Source organism: Microtus oregoni, unplaced genomic scaffold (genome assembly GCF_018167655.1).
Source record: "Microtus oregoni isolate MIOR12 unplaced genomic scaffold, Mior012 000028F_ref0000031, whole genome shotgun sequence".
Lineage (NCBI taxonomy): Eukaryota > Metazoa > Chordata > Mammalia > Rodentia > Cricetidae > Microtus > Microtus oregoni.
This window is the reverse complement of record NW_024543087.1, coordinates 22,730,560-22,743,043: the sequence shown is the minus strand read 5'-3', so window position 1 is coordinate 22,743,043 and position 12,484 is coordinate 22,730,560. Positions and strand designations below refer to the sequence as shown.

Genomic DNA, 12,484 nt, shown 5'->3' with positions numbered 1-12,484 from the left:
TAAAAAACATATGCTATTCAATAAAACTTAACAAGTTGATAGAAATAGTTAACACTATCTGATATGCCTATAGTTTGCCACGTGGAGATACTTCAAATGTGGTTAGGGTAAACTGTAGAGGCTTAAAAATGTGAGCCTATTTCCATATGATCAAAGGTCAGAGAGTTGGAACTTACCTCTAGTCCTTCAAGATTATTGTATTTCTACCTCAAAGTTCCTACCTAGATTTAGAACAGAGAGTTCTGCTCTCTTAAGGTTATTGTCAACAGGTGTGGCTAATAGCCAGACCTTGTATTTCAGGGATAGAGAAGTAGATATGTTTCTACCTCAAACAAAAGTCTACAGATCCAACTAAGTTCCAGTTCCCTTAAGGAGATAACACTGGATTCCACTCAGGGAGTGGTTTGCTTACAGAATGTTTTGGCCTAGGGTGAGAGCCTAACTTGTTTTGTTCTAGCTATACAATGTTTAACTGTGGATGTAGCCAGTGACCTTCAACAGGTCTGTTCATTTCCTTGTATCACGTTAATGCAGTTTTTTTTTTTTGTCTTACTCCTACCTCTTGAGGCCAGGGGTATTTTAAAAAATTGGAAATTAAACATGGCTGAATTCCTCACTGAAACTCCGTCCCAATACTATTCTATATGTTTCTCCGTTTTATTATTTTCATTCGTGTCTTCATATTCATTACTAATATTTCCTAAATCCCCATGCCTCTACCCTGGCAAGAGGTATTTTTGTTGAGACTGGTCTCCAAAAGGTAACAAAGGATCTGAATTGTATTTAATTTTTTTTTAAATTGTGAAATATTTTGGACATATAGGAGTTGAAAAAAATAGTACATGGAGTGCCTGTGAATTCCGCTGCCCAGGTCTCTCCAGTAATAATTGTGGTGTGATAACGTTCTGCACACTGTGAATATGTATTCTTCTTTTTGGCTAATAAAGAAGCTGCCTTGGCCTATAGCAAGGCAGAATAAAGTCAGGCAGGAAAGCCAAACTTAAATACAGAGAGGAGAAGGGCAGAGTCTAGAGGAGAGACTAGCCAGCTGCCGAGGAAGCAGGACATAGGAAAAAGGAAGTGTTGTGCTTTCCTGTCGCTTTAAGGGACAAGCCACACCCACTTTCATTACCTCTGACCTGCCCGCTGCCATCTTGGGCCCTTCCTTTTCTGCTTCCTTTGCTGTACGTGCTTTTTATTATAAGGAAGACCTGGGAATGTTATGGTTTTGGTCCCTTTAAGAGACAAGCCACACCCATTCCCCTCCCCATCCGCAGAGGGAGGCTGGTCTTCAGCTTCCTGCCTGAGCTCACTCTCTTTTCCATCTTCCTCTCGGAGAGGCAGCTTTGCTTCTGCCTCTCTCCCCACTTCTCTCTTCCCCCCTTCTCTGTCTCTTTCTCCTCTTCTCTCTCTCTCTCTCTCTCTCTCTCTCCCTCTCTCTCTGTCCCCCCCTTCACCCTTCCTCCTCCATAACCCCCTGAATAAACATTCAACCTCACCCTGCATGTCGTGTCTATCCATGTTTCTGTCTTCTGCCTGCCTGCCATGTGTCTCTCTGCCTGGAACCAGCCATTGCTCAGGGACCAGCAGCCTACTCTGCCTGGGGCCCACTGCCTGCTGCCACATGGCCTGTCACCACTGCTCTGGGGCCGGCAGCTGTCTCTGCCTGGGACTGGCTGATCCCAGGGCCCGCTATCTGCGGCCACATGGCCCGCCGCCACCGCTCGGGCCGCCGCTTGGACCAGCAGCTATCTCTGCCTGGGACTGGCTGCTCCCAGGGCCCGCTGTCTGCCGCCACATGGCCGGCCACCACTGCTCAGGCCGCCACTCTGGGACCAGCAGCTGTCTCTGCCTGGGACTGGCTGCTCCAGGGCCTGCTGTCTGCCGCCACATGGCCCGCCGCCACTGCTCAGGCCACCACTCTGGGACCGGCAGCCATTTCTGCCTGGGACTGGCTGCTCCCAGAGCCCGCTGCCTGCTACCACATGGCCCACTGCCACCATTTGGGACCTATAGCATTTCTGCTGCTTACTGCCGTGGGGATCTTGGAGCAGTTTTTAAAAAAGAACAACAGGAAGTAATAAACCATAAGCCATGTGGTAAAACATAGATAAGAAATATGGGTTAATTTAATTTAAGAGTTAGCTAGTAACAAGCCTGAGCTATTGGCCTAGCATTTATACTAGTAGGCCTCTGAATGAGTTACTTGTGAACAGGCAGGTGGGAGAGAAATGTTTAACTACAAATAACAGTGCACTTCACTATATCACTACAGTTCAATGGTCAAAACCAGGAAAGTGATACTAGTACTATGAACTATGAAACTCTATTTAGATTTTATCAGTTTCCTATACAGCCACTCCTTTTGGAGTTTCTTGTGTATCTACCAATACATTCAAGATACATAATTGTGCTATCCCACCTGCCCAGAAGCATCTCATACTACTTTCTAAAGCCACACACCTCAACCAGAAATCCTAACAAATGAAGATCTGTTTTCCAAAGCTACAATTTTGTAATTTAAAAAAAATTTACTTTCCTAGTCACAGAAGATCACCTTCTTCTTTACTGATAAAACTACCATCATTCAATTGGTATTAGATTCTGACATGCACAGGTAACATTCTTCACTATTAAAAACATGTGTGATGCTGTGTTATTGGAATACTTTCCTAAACTATTATTCAACTGTTTCTAGGAAAAACATGATTCTTTACTAATGAACAATAACAAAATTTCTCAGAAGTAAATGAAGGGATGTTGAGGCTCACCAGTCATCAAGGAAGTGCAGGTTAACATGTCTATATTTTTATCTATCAAATCAACATATGGAATGTATCTTTCCAGGAAAGCAATGTATCTATCTTACTCTAATAGCAGAAGTATAATTTGGTCATTTTTCTGAAAAAGATCTTGGCCCTATGAATCTTAAAACCTTTAAAAAAGTACATGTGTACACACATACATATTTTAACTCAGCAATTTACTATTTGGATCACAGTGTAAGAAACAACTGGACAACTATGTAGATCAATTTCTCTCAATATCTCATATTACCATATATGACAAATATCCCTTATTACTGCTGAGTTAGTATCATACTACTTTTTGTTTACCTATTCATTTATTATAATAAATTCATGTGATTTCCCATCTTTTCAGTGCTAGGGATTATAATTAGGGTATCTCACATATGTTAGGCTATAACACCTAGGACAAAGGAAATGCTTAATAAATGTTATTGCTCTAATTTATTCATAAAACACTTTCTTTTTGATACCAGGCATTAGGAGAATGGTGCTGAACGGTGCTGAATAAGTCATGATAATGACTCTTAGAAATTCACTGTTAAAGAGGCAAGGGGAGAGAAGCACAGCAGATAACAGGAAGAACATGAGCTCTAACACAAGGGCGGGAGTAGAAAAGATAAAAATTGGTTTCACTGTTACTGTGGTATATGGGGAGGTACCTACTGAATACCTAAAGGTGATTACTGAATAAAATGTGAACACAGTCAAAAGAAAGATTGTGGGTGGAGATACAGCTCTGAGAAGTTACTGGGGGTAAGTATGTAACTGAGGACAGCTCTGGTCTGAGGACACAGGGACCATTCACAATTTTGGGTTAAACAGAGGAACCCAGAGTTTTGAGGTCAGAAAAGAAAAAGATAGAAAAGTAATGGAACAAGGAGAAGTTGGGCATAGTGGTTCATGTCTGCAATTTTAATACTTGGGAAGTAGAAGCAGGAGTTCAGGAGTTCAAGACTAGCTTTTACTACACAGTAAAGTTGAGACTAGCCTGGATTACATGATACTGCTCTAAAAACAAACCTAAGGCTTGCAAGGTGGCTTCTCAGGTAAAGGTGTTTGCCACTAAGTCCAAGGGCCTGAATTCAATCCTTGGGACTTAAATGGTGGAAAGACAGACAACTAACTCCTAGAAGTTGTCCTCTGTGTATGTGATGTGTGGGTGTGCTGTCTGGGCAGTCAGATCAATTTACAGAGTTGATTCTCTCCTTTCATCTTTACAGAAGTTCTGGAGAGTGAACTCAGATTGTCAGGTTTATGGCGTATGTAACCTTAGCCACTGAGCTATCTTGCTGGATCTCACAGATTTCTTTTAAAATCTAACAAAAATAAAACTGCTCCCCAACTTTAAGCAAAATAAGCAAAGATAAGAAAACCTCAAAGCAGAAAGAAGAAGACTGTATACATTTTTACAAAAAAGATAAGGTTTAAAAAGTAAGGTGCTGTCGGAACAATAAAATAGTGTGGGACTATTTCATTGTAATCTGCAACAGTGAGGCTTGAATATAAATACATTTTAATAAAGTAGCGATGAGAAAGATTTTGTTGTTAGGATCATATTAATTACTGGTAGGGATTCTTAGACTACACTGAGAAGTTTAGCAGTGATCCTACAGGTGAGAATATGGTATATCACTAATTTTTATCAGTCCAATTATTCTATTTTTCTTTAACAGTTTATCAGTCTGTATCTTAAGGTTATTTACCACTCCTATGTTCGTAAAAGTCTTTCTTGTAGCTTTAAAAAAACTATTTTATTATATGTGTGCAAGTAGTTTGCTTGCATGTATATGTATGCAGTACTAGCAGTGGCTAGAAAAGGGCATAAGATCCTCTAGATCTGGAATTACAGCTGGTTATGAGCTGCCATGTGGGTGTTGGGAACTGAACCCACGTTTTCTGCAAGAGAAGCAAGTACTCTAACTGCTGAACCATTTCTGTAGCCCCTTCTTTGAGCTTTTTGTTGTAGTTTTATAGTTTTAGCTTTTGTGTTTAGATAAGTGAAACATTTTGAATGAACTTTTATATAATTAATTTTTAATAAGGCTGAGTTTAAAAATCAGCAAATATCATTTGTTCAAAAGACTGACCCCTGGGTCTAGGTGTGGATATTCAGGAGATATTCATGATGTAACAAAGAGATAGGAGTTGAAAATAAAGATTTTGGAGAAATTACTGGATAAAAGTTTTAAAGCCTCAAAAGTAGATGAAATTGCGTATACACAGGATGAGAAAAACTCTAAGGAATGCTGGGACACTGAATGCAGGGAAAGGGACTAAAGAAAGGAGAAAGAGCTAGGAGTGGGGTTCACGCCTTAATCCTATAGCACTCAGGAGGCAGAGGCATGCGGATCTCTGAGTTTGTGGCCTACAGTCGATGGAGTGAGTTCCAGGACAGCCAGGGCTGTTTCCACAGAGAAATTTTGTCATTAAAGATGAAACAAAAAACGAGATGGATGAAAGAATGAATTATCAAAGGGCAGGTAAAGAACTAGCCAACTATGTTACAAAATTAAAGAATAGAGACTATTTATTCTTGCAATATATTTAATCACAAAGATTGTGTGTACCAATGACCACAGAGCTAAACTTAACTTTTATGGATGTTTCTGCTTTATTTCATAGAGAAAGACGGGATGTTAATAAAACCTTAAGAGCCATAAACATTATGATGGAAAAATAGAGAAAGGCATTACACATATTGTTCCACTTCAGGAAACATCTGGAATATGAGGTAAAGAAATTCCACTGTTTATCTTGGTCAATGAAAGGGTTCAAGAAAAAAATGAACAACATAATTGTAAACATTGGAATTGGTTGAATTTACAAGTCACTCAAATAGATCATCTGAAGGATCTGAAGAGAACTGTAGAAATTTTCCTTTAAAACCCTTTAAAATCCAGAAGGTATGATGACTCAGAAGTAATGAGTCATTTCAAAATAATAAAACCATTGCTTTGCCTGGAAAATAAAGGGAATTTTGGTTGATGACTCAGTATAGAAACTGCTTCCAAGAGGACAGTTTGGAAGAATACAAAATAGGTACCATAGACCTACTTGGTGAAACAGGAGAAGGAACCTGGTATTCATTGTACTCAGTTCTAAATAGTTGAGAAAATAAATAGAAAAAGAAAAATATTTTCATGAGATTTTCTTATGTTCTAAGGAAATGTATATGGAAGTATAAAAGAATATTTTGACTTTAGAAATAATGTTTCAATGAAAGAAATATAAAGAATATTATAAAAATATTTTAACAAATGACCTAACTTGAGCATATATGAGGTAGGAAGTGCTTAAAAACTTTCTCCTGTTCTATTTATTATCTTTTTGTTATTGTTTTGAGACAGGGTCTCTTCATGTAGCCCTGGCTGTCCTGGAACATGTTTTGTAGACCAGGCTGGCCTCAAACTCAAAAAGATCAGTCTGCCTCTGCCTCCCTGGTGCTGGGATTAAAGGTATATGCCACCAGAAACTTACACTTATCACCAGTAGGCATGCTAACCTGGAAGGAGGAGTTCTTGTAGGGCCACACCTCTAGACAAAGAACCACAGGCAATTGGTGATTGCTGAGAGAAGAATTAGTCTTCCCCAAGGATGAGCCCTGAATTGGTTATCCAATACCAAGTGGTCAGTCCTGAAAGCATATATGTATACATATAAGAAACACTAAACCAACGTAGAAGGCTGTTTTGCATTTTCTCTCTCTCTCCTTCCCTCCCTTTCTCTCTCTCTTCCTCCCTCCCTTTTTCCCTTCCTCTCTCAAGAGAAAGAGGCCATGAACTTGAGAGGGAGTAAGGACAGGATATGGGAGTACTTGATAGAATAGGAGGGAAAATAACATAATTATATTTTAATTTTAAAAATTGCAAATAACCCCTCTTATCTGCATTAAACTGGAGAAGGAGTGTGGCTGAATAAAAATCACCAAGTGAGTAGTACTAGGGCTCCTTGCCCAGTTTCTGCTTCTCTACCAACTCAATCTGATAACCTGGTCAGGCCATTTCCTTCATTGAGATTTCACCTCTTTCGGGAAAACAATGTATAAGATGGCTCTGGGGTCCAGAGAATAAGAGAAAAGCAGAATTTTATTTTTTTAGTTTGAATTAGGAAAAACTGTTTAACAGATATTTTTTGATGTGGAAGCATAATGAACTGGTGATTCATTTTTATTGCATGCCATTTGTAAAGCTAATTGTTCCAAAAAGAAAATTTGAGGGGTTAGAAAGATATAACTCTGTGGTTAAGAGCACTGGTTGCTCTTCCAGTGGACCTGGGTTCAATTTCCAGCATTTATATAGTGGCTCACAATTGTTGATCTTTAACTGCAATTCCAGGTGATCTGATGCCCTCTTCTGGTCCTTGTGGGCAACATATAGGCATGCACACAGACTGACTATCTATCTATCTATCTATCTATCTATCTATCATCTATCATCTATCTATCTATCTATCTGAAGGAGTAGGAGGGAAAATAATGTAATTGTATTTTAATTTTAATATATATATGTATGTAGTTTGTGTGTATGCCTAGTGCATATCCATATACATATTTTTAAAGAAAAATTGGAGTTAAATTGTTACAATTTTAAACACAGAAACATTAAAGTTAGGGATACAGCTAACTCAGTGGTAGAGGATTTGCTTGGCATGTGTGAGACCCTGGATTGAACTCCAATCACACCACAGAGAATCACTATTATTTTAAAAAATCATTATTCCACATTGTAAAATAGTAAAAGCAGTTGCCTTGGACATTATACAAGAATTGACGGTATTTGAATAGTTCAGAGGAATGACTATGCTCTAAAGTGACAAGCACAGTTACAGATCAAATACTTATCAAGATGCACAACTACAGACTCCAAGGAACTGTCTCACACCTATCACAGTGGGATCTGGAAGAAAAGAATTCCTAACCTGTAGTTCAAGGAAGCCATCCCCAAATGGGGACTGCCATGCCTATTCCTGGAGCAGAATAGACGCACCTGGCTGCAGGACAGGGAACAAAGCAGAAGGTGCCTCTGAACACCGTCTGGACACAGAGTAAAGCTGGATTAGGCAGGCATCACGAAAGTCTTGTTGCAAGTTTTAGATTGAGGACAGGGAATTCAGTTTATAGAGAAGGTCTATCACTTTATATAAACTACTATGGAGAGTAAAATTTGGGAAGCAGAGCTAAGCAAGCAGGGTTAGGATCTCTGTAAGCTCCAGAGAGGCAAACAAATGAGGTTATAAATGATGGTAGCTCAGAGTGCTGTTATTTCTTCCAAACTGAAACATCCCCTCCCAGAGGATGGCTTCTTAAGATTGGGACTTGAATGAAACTTAAAAGGCTCAAAAATAAAGCTTTCAAATCTCAGGAAACTCTTTAAACTTAGAGGATTCACAAGCTCCCTCCCCAAAGTGATAATTGCTCCAGAGAAGAGACTGCAACTTGTCAGGCAGACTCACAACCTATCAAGCTGTCTAGGAGTTCCACAATGAATTCCAACAATGCAACTTTTGAGTCAGTGTCCACGCTGAGCTTGGCCATACTCCAAGGACTCCTCGAAGTACTCCATCACTATGCTCTTTTAAGGAATCCCAATACATTCACTGGTTCACTAAACTTGTGTGAAACTGTGTCTTTGGTTTGCAGTTGGTGTCCTACCTGAGGTGAACAGACATTGTTCACATCTTCCTAGGAAAAACCATATAACAGGGAGTAAGCGACAAACTCATTAGCAAGATTGGAACAAAATTATTTTATCTTTAAATCCTGCCTTTCAATATCCCTCTACAACCACAAATTCTGGTCATAAGGTAAAAAGGGATTTATTTTTCCTGAATTATACCCTCAGCCACTAAGAACTTATTAAGTAGATTTAAAAATATTAATTTACATCAGTATATATAATGTTCAGAGTACTGTAGAAAAAAACCAGCTTTTCTCCATTTGTAGGAATTTATGTGATGAAGGAAATGAGACAAAAAAGACTAGATGTCAAATCATTTAATATATATAATAAATATTAAATGGACCTTGATGATGGTTCCTTTTGGGGAATATTTCTCTTTAAATGTTATTATTATTATTATTAAAGTGTGTGTGTGTGTGTGTGTGTGTGAGAGAGAGAGGGAGAGAGAGAGAGAGAGAGATAAAGAGAGAGAGAGAGAGAGAACTAGGGAGTGTCAAGGAAAGCATATGGAATCGATTCTCTCCTTCCACCGTAGTATCTATAGACCAAACTCATGTCATCAGGCTTGCTCAGCAACCACTTTTTATAGAGGGGGTCACCTTGCCAGCACTATTCTTTTTTTTTTTTTGAAATGGAGTTTTGTATGTACCAGGCTGCCTCAACCTTATCCTCCTGCTCAGCACTCAGCTTCTAGAGTGTTGGATTACAGGCCACCAAGTAGGGAATAATTTTTATAGCTTCCTTTTCTTTCCTGACAAGTTCATTTTGGTACAAATGAAGAGTGAAGGTATTCAAAGCCAAGTGGGCAAGTCTAGAGGAAATGAAATAGACAGGCAAAAATCAGGAAATTTTGTTTGAGTGGAATGATAAAGTAATTCTGAAGTATGGTATGGGAGGAACCTCAGACTACCTTAAATATGGGTTGGAGATGAAACACCAAAGTTCTGCTCTGTTTCTGGTTTTGTTTTAAACAATGGGTATTGAGACCCTGTCTCACAAACAAGTTTTTTTTTCTTTGTGACAAGGGCTTATTATGTAGCCCATGCTGTCCTCAAAACTCAAAAGTTTTCTTTTGCTCCCAAATATTGGGAGTGTTGAGATTACAGGCATGTGCCACCACACCTGTCTTGCAAATATCCTGGTTATGTATACATATAAATAGACATAAAGAGTTTTGTGCATATTTATAAATAAAAGTGATATTACAACTGATTACCTTTTTTCAATTTAATAAAAATACTACTTCACATGAAAACTAAGATCAAAGGTCACATGTGCTTTTTTGTTTGTTGGTTTGACACAATCCTAGACTTATCTGGGAGGAGGGAATTTAACTGAGAAAATTCATAAAATTAGCCTGCAGACAAGTCTGAGGGGTACTGTCTGGGTGACTCATGTGGTAGGGCCCAGCTCACTGTGGGCAGACCTACCCTAGACAGGTGGTTCTGAGTTGTGTAAGAAAGGAGGCTTAGCAAGTCATGGGAGCAAGCCAGTAAGTAAAGTAATACTCCTCTATGGCCTCTGCTCCAGCTCCTGCCTCAAGCTCCTCCCTCCCTTAGAGATGTAAAGCGACTTGAGAGTTATAAGCTGAAATAAACCCTTTCTTCCAAGTTGCTTTTGTTTATGGAGTTTTATCACAATAGAAACTCCAGTATATTATACATATAGTTAATACACATTATATGGATATGCCATGCTAAATTTATTAAATTCTCTGCTAAGGAATGCTATAAGCTGTAGGATAAGATGAAGAACTGGCAGAAGCCTGGCAGTAAAGGTGCTTGCATGTAGACCTGACATCTTGAGTTTGAGCTCTAGGTCACACAAGACAGAAGAACTCTTCAAGGAGTTGTCCTGATCACACATGCCTGATTGTACCCACCCATATGCGTGTGCGTACACACAATAAATAAATAGGTAGATAGAAAGATAATTTTAATAAAGGAAGAAAGCAGCAAGGAAACAATCAAACTAACTTCTGCTGTGGCGGCTTTCAAAATATTCTGAAGGAGAAAAGAATTAAAATAAGGAAGCTCAGGAGATTTTAATCTTTTAGATATACATGAATAATGTTCAAATCTTGTATTATAGATGAGGAAGAACTTACAAAAGAAACAAACAATAAAAAATACTTTCATCTACAGAATACACAGAATGTAACTTAGACAATGAAACTCAGGGATAGACTTTCAGGAAAAACAAGTTTCAATGATCACTCACAATCACTACTTACCAAGGAAGTACTGGACAGACTCACCTAACACAAGCTCAACGAGTCCTTCTTAAGTGACTAGGTAACTAAAAACCATATGTGTCCTTCTTGGGGCTCCGCTTCCTCAAGAATTTGGGGGGCTCTGTGGTTATGAACTGTGCTCATCAGAGTTCCTGCTTTGACCTTTGTAAATAGGAGAGCTTCAGAAAAATGTTTCACTTGAAAAAAGTAATTCTGTGGCAAAAGTGCTAACACATTTACCCTTTGGTTCATTTGTTAATCAAAATTGGAAAACCTATTTATAACAGAGAGATCTGAAAGTTACCACTTAACATAATTAATTTTGGCATTTACTAACAGAATGGTAATCAGGCAACAAGTACTGGCCCATACAGTGTAATATGTTGATTATAGTATCTTCTATGGAATTTTCTTATAAAAATACTTCGTCTTTTAGATCTAACGTCCAGTGATGGTAAATATAGAACCTAAGGAAAGAAACTAGTACTATAAGGACACAGATACAATAAAGACTGAACAAAACACAGCCTAGTTCTCTTCAGTAAGCCCAGAATCACAAAACTGTTATGTGTGTGTCAGGGGCAGACTAAAGAGGAAGGAAGCAGAAAGAACATCAGATGAAAAGGATTTATAAGCCAAGTGCATGTTGTGACTATTTTAACAAGAGTAATAGAGCAGTGTGTTCAGAGAATGACTCCTCCCTGAGATGGAAGCTTCTGAAGAGCTCTGTGCTGGGAAAGAACACAACTTCACTCACTTTTTAAACAAGACAATCTGGGTATCATGATGACAACAAATGACAAAGAACAACAGTAAAAGAAAAAAAAAAGGAGACCAGAAAGGGGTTTCTTGAACAATCTAGGCAAGAATGATGTTGGTCTGGACCAGGTAGCGGAAGACAAAGGGTGAAAGGAAGGCCAAGACTCTAGATGTATTTTGAAAGTAGAGGCAATGAGACAGATGTGCAGGTTTTGTGGGAAATGAGGTCAAGAATAAATCTTTAGGTTTTCTCTCTCTCTCCTTTTTAAAAAATGTGCTTTGAGGGCTGGAGAGGCGACTCAGCAGTTAAGAGCACACTGGCTGATTTTTCTGAGGACCTGTGTGCAAATTTCCAGCACCCACAAGGAAGATCATAATTGTTTATAATTCCAGTTCTAGAGGATCCAACATCCTATGGCCTCTGTATATCAGGCATGCAGGTGGTACACAGATATACATGCAGGCAAAATACTAATACAGATAAAATAAAAAATTCAAATGCTATGTTTTGTTTTGCTAAACAACTAGAAGATGTGAACAGATGTTAATTAAGCTAGGAAAACATCAGAAAGGACAGATTTGTTGGTGGGAGGAGGTATGGTGGTGGCATATAAGGTTCCATGCTGGATGTCAGTTTTAGGATGCCTATTAGATATTAAGTAAGGGTGTCCAACTCCAAACAGAACTGAGACTGTAGATTAAGGGAGGACTATGGGCTGGAGATCTGGCAGGTGGATCTCTGTGAGCTCAAGGCCAATTTTATCTATGTATAGTGAATTCCAGACCAACCAGCACTATACAGTGAGACCCTGTCTCTTAAAAAAAAAAAACAACAAAGTTTGGGAAAGAGGAATCAGCAGAAGAGACTGAACAGTGGCGAGGCAGAGAAAAATTGTAATAAACCTAGTTCCTATCTGATTCAGACATCTCATATCTTCTAATATCCATGAATCCATGGTAGGTTAACTTAAATGTTTAGCGAGAATGAAAGCACCAGCACACAA

General features: G+C 38.8%; 1 protein-coding gene and 1 non-coding gene across 6 annotated transcripts in view; one reads left to right on the top strand and one right to left on the bottom strand.

Annotated features, from left to right (window-relative positions):
• The window catches only part of Ppp2r3a (protein phosphatase 2 regulatory subunit B''alpha), a 153,214-nt gene that overhangs the window by 118,634 nt on the left and 22,096 nt on the right, over positions 1-12,484 (bottom strand). The window lies entirely within an intron of this gene.
• Positions 2,491-2,626, top strand: LOC121464595. Its single transcript, XR_005976538.1, has one exon. It is a non-coding gene; the product is annotated as a small nucleolar RNA SNORA24 (small nucleolar RNA).